Source organism: Balaenoptera acutorostrata, chromosome 1, assembly GCF_949987535.1.
Source record: "Balaenoptera acutorostrata chromosome 1, mBalAcu1.1, whole genome shotgun sequence".
Lineage (NCBI taxonomy): Eukaryota > Metazoa > Chordata > Mammalia > Artiodactyla > Balaenopteridae > Balaenoptera > Balaenoptera acutorostrata.
In genome coordinates, this window is record NC_080064.1 from 173,719,165 (window position 1) to 173,734,632 (window position 15,468).

Here is a 15,468-nt window from a genome sequence, read left to right on the forward strand (position 1 = left end):
ATTATTATTAATGGTCAGTTAAAATTCCTAAGTCTTAATCATATTGATGTTCAATCACATTCTTCCCATCCATTCTAATGGGGTTTTTGTTTTTATCTTTAAGGGAAAGATTTGGATTTACTAAATATAATCTTGTTAAAAATCCGTTATGCCATGTTATCTAAATCAGGATACTCTTACCAATTCATGCTGTGTTCTTCTAGGCTGTGCATTATTTCACATGTGATAAGTGCATCATCTGTGTGTCCCAGGCTGTTAAATCACTGTTAAAAGTGTCAGATTGGTCCCTGCAGTAGACCACTAGAGACATTGCTCCAGGTCGACACTGATTTAATAATTAGTTTTCTTTGGAGATAGATGCCCAATCAGTAAAAAGCTGACCGGAATTTATACCATTCAGCCTGTATTCCATGCACAATAGATCCTTCATCCAGGGACATGGTGTTGATGAAGGCAGAGCCCCTGCCTTCAGAGGAGCTCCGCTTCTGCCTGAGTGCTTGCAGAGTTTCAACTGTGGCTCTGTGATCTCTTTGGCAAGTTCTTTCAGTACCTGATAATGTCGTTAGAACAACAAAGATCCTCTTACCTCACCTGAATATTTCTCTGTTAATTGTGTTTTTAAATCTCTCAGGGTTTCTTCCCCTGTTTCCCAGACCACATAGGCAGATTGGAAAGAACAAAACTATTGCTTGAACACACAGCTTCTGCAGTGTTGTGAGCATGTTTGGGATCTTGTTTCTCATTCTGGTGTGGGGCTGGGGTGGGACAGATAGGGAAACTATAGTATACTTTTCACCTGGGATGTTCCTCTTTGCTATGGCAGAGGAAATTGCATAGGGGCAGGGCTAACTGGGAAGGGTTAAGGATTGAAATTAGATCAGTTCATTGAGGTGCTCATTATCACTGCCTTTCCTCCATCTTCCAAAAAGAGAATCCTGGTGTGGTTCTGGAAATGCCTCCAGGTCTGTGGACATCACTAAGCCTGTCACAGTAACCCCATTCCTGTGATCAGTGATTGGCTCAGACATGAGCATGAGATGCATAGTGTGGGGCAAAGACCAAGTGAGAATTGTGTCCTAAACAAATGTAAGAATTACTACTATTTTTATTTTGGAGAAAAAACAGATGGCAAAGATATCAGTGTTTCTACTCAAAATCCCACAACAAGTAAAGCAGAAAGAATCAGTCTACTCTTTAATCTTGAGTATTGAGCCATTATTTTCTTTTCCAGTGGCAGCAATTCAGTGAACCTTCCATTTGAGTGTAGTTTTATGGACAATTAACTGCTTCTGTTAATTGATCTAGGGGAAAGAGATACAAAAAATTTGAAAAACATTTTTACTTGAACACGTCACTTGATTTTTTTGGGTGGGTTTGGTTAATGAACACTTTTGAACAAGCCCATTGTAACTCTCTCTGCTAGTACCTTTTATTTCATCCCCAGCAGTTATCACAGCCTGAAATTTTCTTGCTTGTTCATTTGCTTGTTTGTTCTCTGTCTCCTCCAGCTAAATGTGGGCTGCATGAAGACAATGGTATTGTCTGTCTCATATTCCAATGCCTGGAATAGGTAGTTGCTTAATAAATGTTCACTGAATGAACAATCAGATTTTCTAGCCATCTCTATTACATCAACATGTAAACTATGCACACACATTTTTTAAGTGCATTCTCTATTCCTGGCATAGTGGTAAACAAAATAGCCCTATGTGATTCTTAAGTTTTAGAAGGGAAAAGCAGAAAAGGAAGGAAGGAAAGGGAATGAAGGAAGGAAGAGAGAGAGAGAGAGATGGAAAGATGGAGAGAGGGAGGGAGGGAGGAAGGATGAAGGAAAGAAAGGGAAAGGAAATAAAAAAGAAAGAAAATAAGAAGGAAGAAGGAGGGAAGGAAGGAAGAAAGGAATGACTATGACAGTTCTGGAGGCTCGGAAGTGCAAGATCAAGATGCCAGCCAATTTGTTTCCTGGTGAGAGCTTTCTTCCTGGCTTACAAATGGCTTCCTTCTCCCTGAGTTCTCACATTGCCTTTCCTTGCGGTGTGCACGTGGAGATCTCTGTCTGTCTCTCTCACTCTTCCTCTTCTTATAAGAACACTAATCCCATCATAGGGACCACATCCTTTTGACCTTATATAACCTTAATTACCTCTCAAAAGTCTTATTTCCAAGTACCATCATATTGGAGGTTTGGGCTGCAACATATAAATTGTGGGTGGGGGATGCATTCAGCTCACAAAGGAAGGAAGGAAGGAAAGAAAGAAAGGAGGAAGGGGAGAGAGAATATGAAGGAAGGAAGGAAAGAGGTAATTCGAGAAAGCATTAAGTGCTATGGAGAAAAATAAGACTGAGCCATGTAATGTGACTGGAGAATTATGTTAAATTGGGTGGTAACGTGGCCTCTTCAAAGAGGTGACATTTATTTAAGATTGATATGTAAAGGTGAGCAAGAAGAGAGTTCCAAGCAGAGTGGTAGGTAGTCCAATGGTTCCGAGGAGGAAATGGCTCACGGTATTTGAAGAACTGAGTGCCAGTGGGGTGAGCATGGTGGGTGAAAAGATGGTGACAAGGAATAAGGTTAGTCACATTGATGGGAGCTCCATAAAACAAAGATTTGTAAGTCATGGTTAAGAAGTTCTAATTTATGCTGAGAGTATGGGAAGCCAATGAGAAATTTTTAGAAGAGGAGTGAAACCATCTGATTAGGTTTCTTAAAGTTCACTCTTTTGGTCATGAGGCAAATGGATTGTAACTCAGTGAGAGTAGCATCAGGAGACCAGTTTAGAAGCTATTGTATTAGTTCATGACTAATAATGATGGGTGGGACCAAGGTGGTTGTAATGAGGATGGGGAGAAATACATGTATAACAGATGCCTTTTGGAGGGTGAGTCAACTGAATTTGCTAGTAGATAGACATGGGGCTTAAATGCAAAAAAGGGACGTTACTGCTTAGATTTTTGGCTTGAGCAAAGAACTTCAAAGCTGTGAGAAAAGTCAGGTGTCTTGATAACTTCCTCTGCAGTTCTATTCATCCAGGCTATGAATTATCAAGACCCATTACCTCTTGCAATCATTACTGGTACCTTGTAATACTTTTTTAAGGAGTTTCTTCTAAGTTAGGGTCAGGAAATACTCAAGATAGGAGATTCTATGAATACTAATTGATTTTTTTCTCCATTAGTTAATTATTTCATGAATTAGCAAAAAAGTTCAAAAATAGTGATTAACATAAATTTAGGGGCCTATCTATGGATTCTGTTATTGATTCTTGAATTTCATGACCATGGATAAAAAGAGATAAATCTATTAATAAATAATTTTACTTTTGTGTATCTATATGTATACATACTGTATGCATATATATGTATGTGAATATTATTTTAAACTCAACAGTTCTGATAGCAAGATGTTCAAATATGAATTTTTAGTATAAGGCACTTAAAAGCCCTCAAATGGAGTATTTCATTATTGATACAATTTAACTGTATTATCTATATTATAGCTTATGTATTGTCACTCTGTGAAAAGCCAATTTAAAACATTAATGAAAACTCCAGAGTTTTCCACCATTAACATTTCTTTTAATATACTCATTCTTTTTTTGTTTGTTTTTTGTAGGGGTAGGAAGAAGAAAAAAAACAAAACAAAAAGGCAGTTGAGACAATAGTGTTTTCTCTTTTGTTGTTAAATCTAGCTGACTTTTAAAGTGAGTGCTCTAAATTGGATTCTTTCATTTTTAAATATTTCTATTCTAAATTGGCAGACACCACGATTATTAGCTTTTTACAGAGAAAGAAAAAGAGTGCTATAATTACCTTAATTTTATCTTTTTTGCCAAATGAATTTCTACTTTATTCACTAAGAAAATTGTACAGCACCCACCTCAAATTTATTATGTGTGCTATGTGTTTTAAGACCTTGCACATCACACCTCACCCATCCTGACCCCTCCCCATGTCCTACAGGATAAAGAACACTGGAGCTTGGCAGGCAGTCACAATGCTTGACCTTTTGTTCTTCAACTTTCTGTTCCTCTGGGATCCTTTTCATTTCACCCAATTATCCTCTTTGTTGTGTGTTGACTCTGATTCTTGAGCTCCCTTTTTTGTGTGGTTTCTAAGAGTATTTCACCACATATGGTTCTGTCCCTCCCCCTTCACACATATCTAAGTTCTTTTCATCATTTTAGGCTCATTCTTTCTAAAGTTTTTCTTGGACTTTGGTCAGCTGAACTTTCCCCCTTAATTTACTTTTGGTAAATGTATACTCCCTTCACCCATTATTCCCCCCCCCATTTATTAAAAATAAAATAAAATAAATCATAATAAGCATCAGTAAGTAAAGAGCTAGTAGCTTAATGGCAAAGAGGGATTTTTTTCCAAAAAAACAATTTTGGTAATATTTGACATTTAGTCTATGTATCTAGATTGTTGGCCATTTGAAAGGGCAATAGAGTTCCTATTAGGTTTGACCCTCAGATGATGGCTTCAGGAAGATAAATTCTGTTTTCAAATAATGTCATCATCTGGACTGCATGTGTCATATCTTCTGGTTGCCAACAACAAAAATATCAAGGGAATTGTAAATTTCGTGACGGTTAGTACTATTTTTATCCTGCCACTACTGTACCTTAATTGTTTAGAAATGTACCTGCCATGAATGAATGAAAAATAAAAACAAAGGGAATTTATTACATTTTAACAGAAAAAAATAGCATTGCAGGGGTTAGTGTACTTGTTTTGTGATTGCCCTCTATGTGTCAATCAAGAGATTGGGATTATATCAGACCGGATTGTTGCTTTCAAGTCATAGAACCTTCCTTTGATTGGTTTAAGCAGAAAGAAATTTGGTAAAAGGATATTGTTTGGGGTATTCAGTGCTCACAGAGTCAATGAGAATCTGGAGGACCCAGCTTGAAAAGGAGCAGGAACCAAGATACCTCTAGATGGTCACGGCAGCCAAAAATGCAGGTGCCTTCTAAAGACAGGAAAGTAGAGCAGAATGGATACATGGCCTGGGTTTGAATGAGAAAAGCCACAGCTGAAAGGTACAGAATCTGCCCAGTATCTGCCAAGCAGCAAGATTACATGCTACGTGTTGAGGACAAAGCATTTCAGGATGTATCCCTCTCTTTGCTAGATTCCTTCCACTTTTGGTGCTGTGGCCCAAATTAATTGTCCTTATTATTCTTATAAAGAGGCCTATTTTCTTATTACGGGAAAAGGAAAATGTATTAAAAGTATATTTGCCTCATAGATGAGCTACTTCTAGACTAATAAACTATGCCAGCTGATGATATCTTATTGTTGTTTACTATGTTTGTAAGTTCCACAGGCATGGGGAAACAGATATCATGAATATCTATCATAAGAACTGAGTAGATATTTATGAATGAATCTTGATAATGTAGGGTACTAGCCTTCTATCATTCTCTTTGGTTCTTGTGAGGTTGCTAATTATCTCCATCTCAGTCCTTGCCCCACCATTAGGAGTAGGATGTGAATTTTGTGGTTTTAACACCTATCCCTTTGGGGTTTCCTATTCTGATGCCAGAAGAGACAAGTTCTCTCATTTTGGGAGCCTCACTATCTGGGATGATGTAAGCCGAAAATCTCTATAGCCATGGCCAGACTTCTCCTGCCCTCACCTACAGGATGAGTGTCCATAATGGTGGAAGAGAACCGTGTAAAGACATAGAAACAGAAAAAGGGGAGAGAGAGAGCTACTATGAAAGTTATAATTATGGGATTACCTAAAATTTTAATGTTTTTAAAATATTTCCTATGTTAGTTTGGTAGCTTTTTGTTTTTTAGGAATTTGTGCATTTTATCTAAATTTTTAAATGCATTGGCACACAGTTGTTCAAAATAGCCTCCTCTTAATCTGTTTTAAATTTTTTTAATTTTTATTTTTTTAATTAAAAATTTTTATCCACTCTTTTTTAGATTCTAGTCCCACATAGGTCATTACAGAGTGTTGAATAGAGTTCCCTGTGCTATTCAGTAGGTTCTTATTTGTTACCTATTCTATATATAGTAGTGTGTATGTGTCAATCCCCATCTTCCAGTTTATCCCCCCTCTCCCCATTACCCCCTGGTAACTACAACTTTCTTTTCTACATCTGTGACTCAACTTCTGTTTTGTAAATAAGTTCATTTGTACCATTTCTTTAGATTCCGCATTTAAGCAGTATCATATGATATTTGTCTTTCTGTCTGACTTACTTCACTCAGTATGACAGTCTCTAGGTCCATCCATATTGCTGCAGATGGCATTATTTCATTCTTTTTTATGGCTGAGTATTGTTCCATTGTATATATGTACCACATCTTCTTTATCTGTTCCTCCATTGATGGACATTTAGGTTGCTTCCGGTCCTGGCTATTGTAGATAATGCTGCAATGAACATTGGGGTGCACGTATCCTTTTGAATTATGGTTTTCTCCAGATATACACCCAGCAGTAGGATTGCTGCATCATATGGTAGCTCGATTTTTAGTTTTTTTAAGGAATCTCCATACTGTTCTCCATAGTGCCTATACAACAGGAACCTCCATACTGTTCTCCATAGTGGCTGTATCAATTTACATTCCCGTCAACAGTGTAGAAGGGTTCCCTTTTCTTCACACCCTCTCCAGCATTTATTGTTTGTAGATTTGGTTGATGATGGCCATTCTAACTGGTGTGAAGTGATACCTCATTGTAGTTTTGATTTGCTTTTCTCTAATAATTAGTGATGTTGAGCATCTTTACATGTGCCTCTTGGCCATCTGTATGACTTCTTTGGAGAAATGTCTATTTAGATCTTCCACCCATCTTTTGATTGGATTGTTTGTTTTTTGATATTGAGCAGCATGAGCTGTTTGTATGTTTTGGAAATTAAGCCCTTGTCGGTCGCTTCATTTGCAAATATTTTCTCCCATTCTGTGGGTTTTCTTTTAGTTTTGTTGATGGTTTCCTTTGCTGTGCAAAAGCTTTTAAGTTTAATTATGTCCCATTTGTTTAGTTTTGTTTTTATTTTCATTACTCTCAGAGGTGGATCAGAAAAGATATTGCTGCAATTTATGTCATAGAATTTTCTGCCTATGTTTTCCTCTGAGATTTATAGTATCCGGTCTTACATTTAGGTCTTTAATTCATTTTGAGTTTATTTTTGTGTATAATGTTAGAGAATGTTCTAATTTCATTCTTTTACATGTAGCTCTCCAGTTTCCCCAGCACCACATATTGAAGAGACTATCTTTTCTCCATTATATATTCTTGCTTCCTTTGTCGTAGATTAATTGACCATAGGTACATGGATTTATTTCTGGGCTTTCTATCATGTTCCATTGATTTATAAGTCTGTATTTGTGCCAGCACCATACTGTTTTGATTACTGTAGCTTTATAGTATAGTCTGAAGTCAGGGAACCTGATTCCTCCAGCTACATTTTTCTTTCTCAAGATTGCTTTAGCTATTCACAGTCTTTTGTGTTTCCAACAAATTTTAAGATTTTTTTTTGTTCTAGATCTGTAAAAAATGCCATTGGTAATTTAATAGGGATTGCATTGAATCTGTAGATTGCCTTGGGTAGTATAGTCATTTTGACAATATTGATTCTACCAATTCAAGAACATGGCGTATCTTCCCATCTTTTTGTGTCATCTTCTATTTCTTTCATCAGCTTCTTATAGTTTTTGGAGTACAGATATTTTGGCTCCTGTGGTAGGTTTATTCCTAGATATTTCATTCTTTTTGATGTGATGATAAATGGGATTGTGTCCTTAATTTCTCTTTCTGATCTTTCATTATTACTATTTAGGAATGGAAGAGACTTCTGTGTATCAATTTTGTATACTGCAACTTTACTGAATTCATTGATGAGCTCTAGTAGTTTTCTGGGAGTATCTGTAGGAATTTCTATGTATAGTATCATGTCGTCTGCAAACAGTGACAGTTTTACTTCTTCTTTTCCAGTTTGGATTCCTTTTCTTTTTCTTGTCTGATTGCTGTGGTTAGGACTTCAACAGTACATTGAATAAAAGTGGCTATAGGGGACATCCTTGTTTTGTTCCTGATGTTAGAGGAAATGCTCTCAGCTTTTCACCATTGAATATGGTGTTAGATGTGGGTTTGTCATAGATGGCCTTTATTATGTTGAGGTATGTTCCCTCATTACACAATTTCTGGAGAGTTTTTATAATAAATGGATGTTGAATTTTGTCAAAAGCTTTTTCTGCATCTATTGAGATGATCATATGTTTTTTCTTCTTCAGTTTAAAATCGTTGCATCCCTGGGATAATGCCCATTTGATCATGGTTTATGATCTTTGTAATGTATTTTGAAATTCAGTTTGCTAGTATTTGTTGAGGACTTTTGCAGTGATGTTGGCCTGTAGTTTTCTTTTTTGTAGTATCTTGTCTGGTTTTGGTATCAGGGTGATGGTGGCCTCATAGAATAATTTTGGGAATATTTCTTCCTCTGCCATTTTTTGGAATAGTTTTAGAAAGATAGATATTACCTCTTCTGTAAATGTTTGATAGAATTTGCCTGTGAAGCCATTTGTTCCTGGACTTTTGTTTGTTGGGAGTTTTTTACTCACAGTTTCAATTTCAGTACATGTGATTGGTCTGTTAATATTTTCCATCTCTTCCTGGTTCAGTCTTGGGAGATTGTACCTTCTAAGAATTTGTCCATTTCTTCTAGATTATCCATTTTATTGGCATATGGTTTCTTATAGTAGTCTCTTATGATCCCTTGTATTTCTGTAGTGTCAGTTGTAACTTCTCCTTTTTAATTTCTAATTTAATTGATTTCAGCCCTCTCTCTTTTTTTCTTGATGAGCCTGGCTAAAGGTTTATCAATTTTGTTTATCTTTTCAAAGAACCAGCTTTTAGTTTCATAGATCTTTTCTATTGTTTTCTTTGTCTCTATCTCATTTATGTCTGCTCTGATCTTTATGACTTCTTTCCTTCTACTAAATTTGGTTTTGTTTTTCTTCTTTCTCTAGTTCCTTTAGGTGTAAGGTTAGGTTGTTTATTTGAGATTGTTTTGTGGTGTTTCCTGAGGTAAGCTTGTGTTGCTATAAACTTCCTTCTTAGAACTACTTTTGCTGCATCCCATAGGCTTTGGATCGTCGTCTTTCCATTGTCATTTGTCTCTAGGTATTTTTGGATTTTCTCTTTGATTTCTTCAGTGAGCTGTTGGTTATTTAGCAGCATATTGTTTAGCCTACACGTGTCTGTGCTTTTCACAGTTTTTTTTACTTGTAGTTGATTTCTAATCTCATAACATTGTGCTTGGAGAAGATGCTTGATATGATTTCAATTTTCTTTAATTTACCGAGGCTTGCTTTGTGGCCCAGCATGTGATCTATCCTGGAGAATGTCCCACGTGCACTTGAAGAAAATGTATATTCTACTGCTTTTGGATGCAGTGTTCTATAACTATCAATTAAGTCCCTTTGTTCTAATGTTTTATTTAAGGCCTGTGTTTCTGTGTTGATTTTCTTTCTGGATGATCTGTCCATTGATGTAAGTGGAGTGTTAAAGTCCCCCAGTATTATTGTGTTACTGTTGATTTTCCCTTTTATGGCTGTTAGCATTTGCCATATATATAGAGGTGCTCCTCTGTTGGGTGCATATATATTTACAATTGTTATGTCTTCTTCTTGGATTGATCCCTTGATCATTATGTAGTATCCTTCTTTGTCTCTTGTAACAGTCTTCATTTTAAAGTCTATTTTGTCTGATATGCATATTGGTAATCCAGCGTTCTTTTGATTTCATTTGCATGGAATACTTCTTTCCATCCTTTCACTTTCATTTTGTATGTGTCCCTAGAACTGAAGTGGGTCTCTTGTAGACAGCATATATATGAGTCTTGTTTTTGTATCCATTCAGCCACTCTATGCCTTTTGGTTGGAGCATTTAATCCATTTACATTTAAGGTAATTGTCTATATGTATGTTCTTATTGCCATTTTGTTAATTGTTTTGGATTTATTTTTGTAGGTGTTTTCTCTTCCCTTCCTGTTTTGTTCTCTTCTCTTGCTATGTGATGACTGCCTTTAGTGTTGTGTTTGGATTCCTTTTCCTTTTTTTTGTGTTTTTTTTTTTTGTGTGTGTGTATTGTAGATTTTCCCATTAGGTTTTGATATAGCAGTCTATATATGTACAAGATTGTTCTAAGTTGCTGTTCTTATAATTTAAAATTCATTTCAAATATCTTGCATTTGTACTCTCTTCCTCTCAAGATTACCAGTTTTGATATTATATTTGTGTGTGCATGAGTTCCTACCTTTACTGTATGTTTGCCTTTACTGGTGAGCTTTCCCATTTTGTAATTTTTTTGTTTCTGGTGGTGGCTTTTTCTTTTATGCCTAGAGAAGTTCCTTTAGCTTTTGTTGTAAAGCTGGTTTGGTGGTGCTGAATTCTCTTAGCCTTTGCTTGTCTGTAAAGCGTTTTATTTCTCTGTCAAATTTGAATGAGAGCCTTGCTGGGTGGAGTACTCTTGGTTGTAGGTTTTACCCTTTCATCACTTTAAATATATCATGCCACTCCCTTCTGGCCTGCAGAGTTTTGGCTGAAAAATCACCCAGTAATCTCAGGGGCATTCCTTTCTATGTTATTTGTTGCTTTTCCCTTGTTGCTTTTAATATTTTCTGTATGTCTTTAATTTTTTTCAGTTCAATTTATATGTGTATCAGCATGTTCCTCCCTGTGTTAATGCTGCCTGGGACTCTTTGTGCTTCCTGGACTTGGGTGACTATTTCCTTTCTCCTGTTAGGGAAGTTTTCAGCTATTATCTCTTCATATACGTTCTCAGGCCCTTCTCACTCTTTTCTCCTTCTGGCACCGCTATAATGTGAATGCTGGTGCATTTAATATTGTCCCATAGGTCTCTTAAACTGTCCTCATTTGTTTACATTCTTTTTTCTTTATTCTAATCCACAGCAGTGATTTCCCCTATTCTGTCTTCCTGCTCACTTATCTGTTTTTACACCTCATGTATTCTGCCATTGATTTCTTCTAGTATGTTTTTCATTTCAGTTATTGTATTCTTCAACTCTGGTTGTTCTTTATATTTTCTAATTCTTTGTTAAAATTTTCTTTTAACTTCTTGCACTGTGCATTCATTCTTTTTCTGAGATCTTGGATCATCTTTATAATCATTACTCTGAAGTTTTTCTCTGTTAGATTGCCAATCTCCACTTCACATAGTTGTTCTTTTGGGGTTTTATCTGTTTTCTTAGTCTGGAACATATTCCTCTGATGTCTTATTTTATTTAAATTTCTGTGTTTGCCCAGTTGGTTCCACAGGCTGCTGGATCATACATAGTTTTCTTGCTTCTGTTGTCTGCGCCCTAGTAGGTGAAGCTGGTCTAGAGGCTTGTGCAGTCTTCTTGATGCGAGTGGTCGGTTCCTGCCCACTGCTGAGTGGAGCTTGGTCTTGGCCCTCTGGGGGGCAGTGCCATGTCAAGGGTTGTGTGTAGAGGCAGTTGTGGGCTCAGGAGCTCTTCAGGCTGCCCTTCTGTTGATCGGTGGGGTTGTGCTTATGCCCTGTTTGTTGCTTGGCCTGAGGCGTCTCAGTACTGAAGCCTACAGGCTGTTGAGTGGGGCCCTGTTTTGGTGCTGATGACCCAAGCAAGATGTCTGCCTCCTCGAGGGTTCATGTGTCTGAACAGTACCCAAAATTTCCACCACCAGTGTCCACGTTTCCAGGGAGAACCACAGCCACACCTCACCTCCTCACAAACCCCTCCAAGACCAGTGGGTAGTTTTGGCCTAGGCTCCTGTGAAGACACTGCCTTTGACCTGGGCTCTGGTACATGTGAGACCTTGTGTGTCTCCTCGAAGAGTGAAGTCTCTGTTTTTCCCAGTCCTGTGAGCTCCTGCAATCAAGCCCTGCTGGCTTTCAAAACTAAATGCTTTGGGAGCTCCTCTCCCTGATGCCAGATACTCAGGCTGGGGAGCCTGATGTGGGGCTCCGAACTGTCATGCCTGTGGGAGAACTTCTGCAGTATAATTATTCTCCAGTTTGTAGATGGTCCACCCGTGGGGTGTGGTATTTGATTATATTGCGAGTGCACCCCTCCTACTGTCTTGCTGTGGTTTCTTCTTTATATTCTTGGATATAGAATATCTTTTTTTGCAGGTTCCAGTCTTTTTTATTAATGGCTGTTCAGCAGTTGGTTGTGTTTTTGGTGTATTCGTGGGAGGAGGTGAGCCCATGGTGCTTCTATTCTGCCATCTTTTTTTCCTCCAGAGATTTACATGAACTTTTCCAAACAGTAGCTTCTGGGGCTGAGGGTGACGGCCAGGAGGACACTCAGCAGATGGTTGGTACAAATGGAAAGGCCCCTCATTAACCACACAGCTGCTAGTTTGCGTTACCACCAGCAACTCAAAACTACAGCCAAGTAGTTGGCTGACTTAACATGGAGGCTGAGAAGCTTTTTCTTGCAGTACTGATGAAGAGATTAATAAAAAGGACATGGCCCTTGTAGCTGAGTACAGTGAGTTTTCATCCAAGTGGCCTTGTCTTCTCATAAGTTTGTTTAAGATTTTCTCTCCTACAGGGACAGAGCCTGTCCCCAGGCCTGCTACTGCTCTGTCTCTATAAGTTTTCCCCTCAATCAACGGCTGGTCCCAGTTGGTGTGTGTGGTTTCAGGTCATTCACTCTCGATTACTTGACATTAGATGATCTTGGACAAGTTATTAATTCTCTGTGAGCCTCAGTATTCTCTTCATTAAATAGGGATAATGACAGTAAACACTTCATTTGGTTTCTTCTTTATGGATCCTCAAAGTTCATCAGAAAATTTAAAAATCCTCTAGCTTATCTTGCACTACTCTATTTTCTCTTCTTCTAGTTTTAAAGTCACACAGGAGAAAAATAATCAGTTTTCAAAGTTCCATTGATCTGATCTCCCTGCACCAGCAAAAATGTGTCCAAGTGATTTGCCAGAAAGTAAGCCAAAAAACTCATCAAACGTAAAATGAAGAAGTGAGGAGTGGAGAAGGAAGGGGACGGTGAAAGCTGGGGGTCTTTGGACTGGGAGCCCAAGTAGCCAGAGAATATTTTTATGCTGTTGAAATCTACAGTACTATATACCCACTTTGGTTGTCATACAAACAAGCACACTCGTGGACACACACTTTCTCTTTCTCACAAAAGCAGGCACATATTCACACTCACACAAACCCGTGTGAAGAATCTATCAATAGTAACCTCTAATAGCTGTTGTGTGCTGCAAATGGTTCAGCTCACTTTACCTTTGATTGGTGTAGGGTCAAAAGAATATCCAAAATCAGAGGGGGCCCCCACAACCATGTAGATTCCAGACCCTCTCCCCCAGGCAGATTCATGATTTTACTACTTTTATCTTTTAATTTCTCTACTACCTTTGTGTGGGAATGATATCCTACATTTACTCTATGTTTGCCTTTAGCAGTGAGTTTTTACTTTGTAATTTTCTTGTTTCTAGTTACCGCCTTTTTGTTTTGTGTTTCTTTTTCTAAGTTCCTTTTACATTTGTTGTAAAACTGGTTTGGTGGTACTGAATTCTTTTAGATTCTGCTTGTCTGTAAAGCTTTTGCTTTCTCCATCAAATCTGAATGAGAACCTTGCTGGGTAGAGTATTCTTGGTTGTAGGTTTTTCCCTTTCATCACTTTATATCATGCTACTCCCTTCTGGCCTGCAGAGTTTCTGCTGAAAAATCAGCTGATATCCTTATGGGAGTTCCCTTTTATTTTATTTGTTGCTTTTCCCTTGCTGCTTTTAATATTTTCTCTATATATTTAATTTTTGTGATTTTGATTACAATCTGTATTGATGTGTTCCTCTTTGGGTTAATCCTGTGTTGGACTCTCTATGCTTCCTGGACTTGGATGACTGTTTTCTTTCCCAGTTTAGGGAACTTTTCTACTGTTATATCTTCAAATTTTTTCTCAGGCCCTTTCTTTCTCTCTCTTCTCTTTTTGGGACCCATGTAATGTGAATATTAGTGTGCTTGATGTTACCTCAGAGGTCTCTTAAATTGTTCTCATTTCTTTTCATTATTTTTTCTTTTTTCTGTCTAGTGGCAGTGAATTCCACTACTCTGTCTTCCAGCTTAGTGATTCGCTCTTCTGTATCACTGAGTCTACTATTGATTCCTGCTAGTATATTTTTCATTTCAGTTATTGTGTTCTTTATCTCTGTTTGGTTGTTCTTTAAATTTTCTAACTGTGTTAAAAACGTCTAACTTCTCACTCTGTGCATCCATTCTCCTCCTGAGTTCTTTGCACATCTTTAGGATCATTACTCTGAACACTTTCTCAGGTAGCTTGCCAATCTCCACTTCACTTAGTTCTACTTGTGGGGTTTTATCTTTTTTACTTCATCTGGAACATATTCCTCTGCCTCCTTATTTTGTCTAAATTGCTATTTGTATTTTTATGTATGTGGTAAGTTAGTTATGTTCCTTGAGCTTGGAGAAGTGGCCTTCTATAGAAGACATCCTATGTGTTCCAGTAGTGCACTCCCTTCTCATCACTCAAGCTTTATGGTTTAGGGTTTCCCCTTAAGATGGCTGTGTGGGTCCTTCTGTTGTGGCAGCCTGATTATGTGGGTGGTCTGGTAGGCTTGATTGGCCCCTAGTCCTGTTGGTTGCCAGACCCTGCTTTGTATGGATGCTGCTATCTGCTGTTTAGCAGGGCCTGGTCACAAGGCCTGGTTGCAGAACCCTAGGGGGCCCCAGGAGTAGTGCTGGCTCACTAGTGGGTGGAGTCAGGGTCCCAAAAACTCTGGGGCTGTTGCCCACCACTGGCATGTGAAGCCAGATCCTGGGGTTAATTCCAGACTACTGACAGGCACAGCTGTTTCCTGAAGTCTGGCTGCAGGACCTGGGGTTCCCAGAGCTTGTTTCAGATCATGGAGGGGATGCTTGTTCCTGACACAGTTGCATATGGGGTCCAGGGTGTCCTGAAGGTTGTGTTGGCCTGCAAGTGGACAGGACTAGGGCCCAGTTTTTCCTAGGGTACGTTCTGGCATCCTGTTCATGAATTTGGTCTGCTGGTTGGGGATCATAGTTTTCTTCCTTCTGATGACTGCCCCTGGTGGGTTAGGCTGGTCTAGAGGCTAATGGAGGCTTCCTGTTGGGAGGAGCTGGTGCCCACTCACTGGTGGCTGGAGCTGGTTCTTGGCCCTTCGGCAGTCCTATGGGTCACTTGTAAGTATGTCCCACTGGCCTTCAAAGCCAAATGTCTAGGGGCTTGTCTTCCTGGTACTGGACCCCCAGGCTGGAGTGCCTGATGTGGAGCTCAGAACTCTCACTTCTGTGGGAGAACCTCTGCAATATAAATATTCTCCAGTTTGTGGGTCACCTACCCAGGGGGGTATAGGGTTTGATTGTATCATGAGTCTGCCCCTCCTATCAGTCTCATGGTTCCTTCTTTATGCCTTTATTTGTAGAAGGTCTTTCCTGGTAGGTTCTAGTCTTTTTCA

The 15,468-nt window shown here is 38.5% G+C and overlaps 1 protein-coding gene across 5 annotated transcripts in view; it reads left to right on the plus strand.

Annotated features, from left to right (window-relative positions):
- Positions 1 to 15,468, plus strand: part of RGS7 (regulator of G protein signaling 7) — a 584,795-nt gene that overhangs the window by 178,385 nt on the left and 390,942 nt on the right. The window lies entirely within an intron of this gene.